This window comes from Lucilia sericata, unplaced genomic scaffold (assembly GCF_015586225.1).
Source record: "Lucilia sericata isolate MDLA Ls3-8-SP2 unplaced genomic scaffold, ASM1558622v1 Contig000961F_arrow, whole genome shotgun sequence".
Classification (NCBI taxonomy): Eukaryota; Metazoa; Arthropoda; class Insecta; order Diptera; family Calliphoridae; genus Lucilia; species Lucilia sericata.
In genome coordinates, this window is record NW_023994944.1 from 187501 (window position 1) to 194695 (window position 7195).

A 7195-nucleotide genomic window follows, 5' to 3' on the forward strand; every position below is an offset into this window, starting at 1 on the left:
TATCTATCTATCTATCTATCTATCTATCTATCTATCTATCTATCTATCTATCTATCTATCTATCTATCTATCTATCTATCTATCTATCTATCTATCTATCTATGTATCTATCTATCTATCTATATCTATCTATCTATCTATCTATCTTATCTAACTATCTATCTATCTATCTATCTATCTATCTATCTATCTATCTATCTATCTATCTATCTATCTATCTATCTATCTATCTATCTATCTATCTATTATTATCTATCTATCTATCTATCTATCTATCTATCTATCTATCTATCTATCTATCTATCTTCTATCTATCTATCTATCTATCTATCTATCTATCTATCTATCTATCTATCTATCTATCTATCTATCTATCTATCTATATATCTATCTATATATCTATCTAGATAATCTAATCTATCTATCTATCTATCTATCTATCTATCTATCTATCTATCTATCTATCTATCTATCTATCTATCTATCTATCTATCTATCTATCTATCTATCTATCTATCTATCTATCTATCTATCTATCTATCTATCTATCTATCTATCTATCTATCTATCTATCTATCTATCTATCTATCTATCTATCTATCTATCCATTTACCTGCGTTTGAGTAAGGAAACGACTGGCTACAAACCCATATTCCTACTCTCCTTCTAATTTTAATGTTTTATAGGAAAATTTATAATATTTTAAAATTTTTGCAATCATTTCATTGGACCTTTTTTACAGTTTTGCAGAAAAAATAGTTTAATTTGACAATTTTTCACTTTACTCTGGGCGTGTCCTTGACCGTCGTCGTTGTTGTTATTGTTCTGTATCCTTTCCAAAAGATGTATTAAAATGTTTCTTTATATTCCACCATTTTTGCTTTACACCAGTTTCTTTAAAAAAAAATGTTGATGTTTTCTTTGTTTTTTTTGTCTTTCAAAGACATTTTGGTTTTGCCAAAACCAACAAACAGGGTGGTAAAAGAAACAATAAATTTTCTTTTTAGAGACAATGATTTCTTTTGTTTTTGCTTTTTTTTGGTGTAAATATTTTTAAGGGCACAAGTGCGTTTTAATTTAAACGTTTAGTTTTGGTTGTGTGTGTGTGTGTGTTGTTTAAGGCAAAACAAGGGGGATTAAAATTAATGGGAAAACAAAAATTCTGCCGACAGCAGCGGCCACAGTGGCAGCAAAGTAAATTTACTTTGCAAGTAAATTTTAGTACAATGAACTGTTGAGAACTAAGAGAAGAGAGCACAATAACAAAAAGAAAAAAAGAGTAAATTAGCGGGTGCTAAAGCCCAGAAACATATGGCAACTCCATTTAAGGGGGAATTTTTCATAGTGAAAGAGAGAGATTGTATGAGAAATGAAACATTTTGTTTTGTTTGGTTGGCTTGAAATATTTTACTCGCCTGAAAATTCGTTTGAATCGAACGCTCGATACAACTGCACGTCGTTCTCCTGCGTTTTTATACTTGTGTGTTGCCGATAACGTTATTTTGTTGGAAACGGTCGTGTTGTGTTTTTTCTGTAAAAAAAGTTTTTTTGTGTGTTTTTTTTTGCTGGCGTTTCTGGCAATACATAAAAATTAATACGAAAAAGAAAATTTCTTAAAACGTTTGAAAAAAAAAAGTTAAAGAAAAAACCTTTTAATAGCAAAATTAAAGAAACTTAAAAAGAAAATAAAGAAAATTAATAACTAAAACTATTTGATAAAGCTACGACTTTTAGTTTTTATAATAAAAGTAAAGAAACTACGCACTAACTTTAAATTATTTAAATTTTTTTAAACCAAGAAATAATTTAAATTTATATACAAAAAACACTTGTGAAAGTTTAGTTTAGAGAGAAAGCTGTTAAATTTGTTTGAAATTTATAAATACCATAAAAAAAGTAAGTTTTTTTTTTCATTATTATATATAATAATTATAATAAAAATGGTGTAGAATTTCTATATCCTCTTTTTCTGTTTTTGCCCCTGTATACATATAGTCACACAAAACATTTTGTACAATTTGCTTTTGTATAAAATTTTTCATATTTTTTTCTACTTCTTGTGCTCTATAGTTTATTCTTCATCTTCTCACACACTTCCTCTAATAGAAAACAACAAAAACAAAATCCTCGGAAAGAGGAAAAAATTTTCATAAATTACGCCCCGACGTCGTCTGCAGTTGCACTGTCTGTGTTTTGTTGTTGTAATAAATTAAACTCCTTTTTTTTCTAACAAAATTTTGTTTATTTTTTATCGTAAAACTTATAAATTTTAGTTCAAATTTTAAAAGTTTTTTTTAAACTTTTTAATTAAAAAACTTAATTAAAACATTAAACAAACTACGCAACTTTAATTATATTATACAAAAACAACAACAAAAAGTAAATTGTCTGCTGCTCTTCTTTTATTTTATGTATACACTCACATTAACACATTTATTTCCTCTATTTGTTCTAAAAAAAAAAAACAACAACTAGAAACAAGAAAAAAATCAACTGTCTGGCCGCCATCCATGCACATACCAGGCATGGAAAGTTCAGTACTTTGGTACTTTTTGATAGCGAAAAAAACTTTGTTAATTCTGGTACTTTTTTACTTACTTTTTATACTTTTGATGATAATTTGTCCACATAGTAGCCAATAGATAGTCTATTATATAGTCTAGTTTATATGCTAGCCTATAGTCTATAATCTAGTCTAGTTAATACATCTGTGTGTGTAGTTTATAGTCTAATCTATTGTCTACTCTAGAGCCGGATCAATAGACTAGTTTATTGTCTAGTCTATAGTTTAGTCTATAGTTAAGTTTATAGTCTACTATATAGTCTATCTAGTCTAATCTAAAGTCTAGTCTATAGTCTATGTTATAGTATCGTCTGTAGTCTGTGTTGTAGTATTGTCTTTAGTCTAGTCTGTAGTATAGTTTAGTCTATAGTATATATTATAGTCTTTTCTATAGTATAATCTATACTAGTCTATAGTCTATTTTATATTATAGTCCATAGTCTAGTCTATGTTATAGTCTATATTATAGTCGAATCTATAGTCTAGTTTATTGTCTAGCCTTTAGTTTATTGTCTAGCCTTTAGTCTAGTCTAGACAAGTCTTTAGTTTAGTCTAATTGAATATTAGTTTAGTACAAGTTAGTACTTTTTCAAATTTTCACTTATCCACGTTCTGACACATACCACACACACATACCGTACACACATTTCCACACAACACAATTCTTTAACATTAAATTGTTTTTGTTTTGCTGCTGAGCACAAAAAGGAACAACACCAACAACTTTGCTCAAAATTTAAAAAGAAAAAAAAAAAAAAAACAACTCTCTGTTGACGTCTCTGCTAACGTTAGAAAAAACAGCGGTTAATGCCTTCTTAACATTTCCTTTTTATTATTTAATTCCTATTATAAGCAAGAGAACCAACATTTTGCAATTTTTTCTTACACACTTTTTACTCTCTGTATATATTCAGTTTCAAATTGTTTCAGTTTTTCAGTTTATTTTCGTTTTGTTTTTTTTTACAGCACTTATTTTTTGCATTCTCTTTTGTGTTATTATTGTCCTTAAGTGTTGCCAACTTTTTGTTTAAGCTGTGCATTTTGTAAAGCCGTTATAATTTTATTTTTCTTTGCTATTACATTTGTCTTTTTGCTTTTTAAAAAACATTTTTTTTGTGCTTGTGTTATTTTTGTTGTTGTTTTTTAACTATTTCTTACTGAGTGTTGTATTAGCGTAGGTTAGTGTTGTTTTTTTGCATTTACCTTACTTTGTTGTTATGGTATGTGGGCAAAACTTTTTTTTTGTAATTTTTATTTGTGTGTTTTTATAACGTTTATTAACCTTCTTTTAGCCGCTGCATCTTTTGTAATAGAGTTTTTTTAATAAAAATATTTCTGTTGTAGTATTTTAATTACCGGATGTTGAAGTTACTTTCGTTTTTTTTTTTTTTTTTCTGAAACTCTCAACAAACATCTGTCAGTTTGTTTTGTAGTTTACTTCTGACATCTCATTATTTTTCCCGAAATAGGTATTAAACGAATAGGTACTAGGTATTGTAAATAAATATCAAGTTTCATCACATATTTTCAATTTGCACAGTGGGGTGAAATTTGTTAAAATTAAATAAAATGCCGGTAAATTTTGAATTTGGTTCTAGTTCAGTTCTGTATCAGATATTGTTTAGTTCTTAATAAGTTTTAGTTCTCTTCGAAATAGGTATGTTCTAGGTAGTTCATACCCATGTATTTAGTTATGTTCTAGATTTGATCTATTTCAGTTGTAGTTTAGTACTTCATATCTAAATCAGTTGATCTAATTCAGTTCTGAGTAAGATTAAGATCTGCAGTTTATTTTAGTTAATTTGTGGATTAGTTCAAGTTTAGTTTGGGATTAGTTCTAGTTATTACCTATCTGATTTACGTTTAGTTCTGAGTTCTAGTTTATATCTAGATTCTTCACGTCTAGAGTCTAGGTCAGTTCAGTTTAGATTAGTTTCTAGTGCAGTTCCGGAATAAGTCTTGTTCAATTTTTAATTCAGTTCTACTTTTTATACCTATCAATTCTAGTTTAGTTTTTTGTCTAGATTTGAATTCAGTTTTTAGTAAAAATTTCTTTAGTTCTAGTTGGGATCTAGATCAGTTTATAACCCACTACGGTAAGGCTACTTTTGTTTAAGATCAATTATAATTTAGTTCTTGTTCAGTTTCTACATTTACCTCAAATCGTGCAATTTCAATTTCAAGTTTTGATTTGCTTCGGTCTGCTTTATTTCTACTTCAATTCTTTTTCAGATCTAGTTTCATTATATTAAAGTTCTAGTTCCATTTTAGATCTGTTTTGTCCTAGTTCAGTTTTAGTTCAATTCCTAGTTCAGTTCTAGTGCAATTCTACTTCAGTTCTAGCTCTGATTTGGTCTAGTTCTGTTCTAGTTGCGTTCTAGTTCTGTTTAGTTCTAGTTCTAGCTCAGTTTCTGTTTAGTTCTAGTTCTGTTCTAGATCTGTCTTAGTTCCAAACCAAATTTCATTTACATAAATGCACCTGTTTTGTCTCCAAAAACAGGAACTTTACGTTATCTGTTTTTATTTTTATTACTGTGTCTTTTCTAACTAATCAAATCATTGTCACTTTTATTCGGCGAATTCTGCTCTAAATGACTAATATGTACCTAGAAAAAGAAAAAAAACAAATTCAATTTGATGCTAGTTTACTACATATTTACGTTATTTAAATTACTATTTCCGGTTTATTTGCTGTTAAACTATTTGAAACAGAAACAAACCAAAACAGCCAAATCATCATCGTCGTCATCAGCTCTATACTGTCTGTCTATGCAATATAATATAGCTTCTCACTATGTATTTTTAAAAATAACTTTTTGTTTATTTGGTTCTAGCTAAAAAAAAAGTATCATTAGAAAAAAAAACCTAAAAAAGTGTGTGTGGTATGAGAGAAAAGTACATGTACAAAATATAAATAAATAAAAATGAATGTTTACTCATATGTGAATTACGTAGTAGTAAATCATTGAAATTTCATGGAAAAATCTAGGTCGAAATGCCAGCCGCCACTGCTAACTAATTCAAACAAAATATTTACAACACACACAGGCACCAACAACAAACAACATCAACGAACTCTCTAAGCAAATAATAATGTTTTGTACATTTGCAGCAGCGCACAGTCATGTAAGGCGGTGAAGACTCAGTCTGACACGCCGGTGGCCGGACGTAGACATGTAGTACATATTATAAACGTCATAAACAATTTTTATGAAAGTTGTGTTGTTGTTTTTATAACAATTTCGATTTGTTTGCAAAATTAAACTTATTCAATGAATTGTTTTTGGTTTTACAAATACAACTGGCAACTCTGTTTATAGTTGTAGATGTTAACCCAGTGAACAAATTTGGTCTTATATCAGATATTGGAAGAGAGAGACATTGACAAATGATCAGTGTCACTGACTGTTGTAAGCTTACACATACATAAGTTAAAGGCAAGAGATCTCTTGTCAATCTCTGGCTTAAATTACAACTAAAACTTAACTAGAACTGACCTAGAATTGAACTTAGAACTGAACTAGAACTGGACTAGAACTGAACTAGAGCTGAACTAGAACTGAACTAGAACTGAACTAGAACTGAACTAGAACTGAACTAGAACTGAACTAGAACTGAACTAGAACTGAACTAGAACTGAACTAGAACTGAACTAGAACTGAACTAGAACTGAACTAGAACTGAACTAGAACTGACCTAGAACTGAGCTAGAACTGAACTAGAACTGAACTAGAACTTAACTAGAACTAGAACTGAACTAGAACTGAACTAGAACTGAACTAGAACTGAACTAGAACTGAACTAGAACTGAACTAGAACTGAACTAGAACTGAACTAGAACTGAACTAGAACTGAACTAGAACTGAACTAGAACTGAACTAGAACTGAACTAGAACTGAACTAGAACTGAACTAGAACTGAACTAGAACTTAACTAGAACTGAACTAGAACTGAACTAGAACTGAACTAGAACTGAACTAGAACTGAACTGAAGAACTAGAACTGAACTAGAACTGAACTAGAACTGAACTAGAACTGAACTAGAACTGAACTAGAACTGAACTAGAACTGAACTAGAACTGAACTAGAACTGAACTAGAACTGAACTAGAACTGAACTAGAACTGAACTAGAACTGAACTAGAACTGAACTAGAACTGAATTAGAACTGAACTAGAACTGAACTAGAATTGAACTAGAACTGAACTAGAACTGAACTAGAACTGAACTAGAACTGAACTAGAACTGAACTAGAACTGAACTAGAACTGAACTAGAACTGAACTAGAACTGAACTAGAACTGAACTAGAACTGAACTAGAACTGAACTAGAACTGAACTAGAACTTAACTAGAACTGAACTAGAACTGAACTAGAACTTAACTAGAACTTAACTAGAACTTAACTAGAACTGAACTAGAACTGAACTAGAACTGAACTAGAACTGAACTAGAACTGAACTAGAACTGAACTAGAACTGAAATAGAACTGAACTAGAACTGAACTAGAACTGAACTAGAACTGAACTAGAACTGAACTAGAACTGAACTAGAACTGTACTAGAACTGAACTATAACTGAACTATAACTGAACTAGAACTGAACTAAAACTAAACTAGAACTTAACTAGAACTG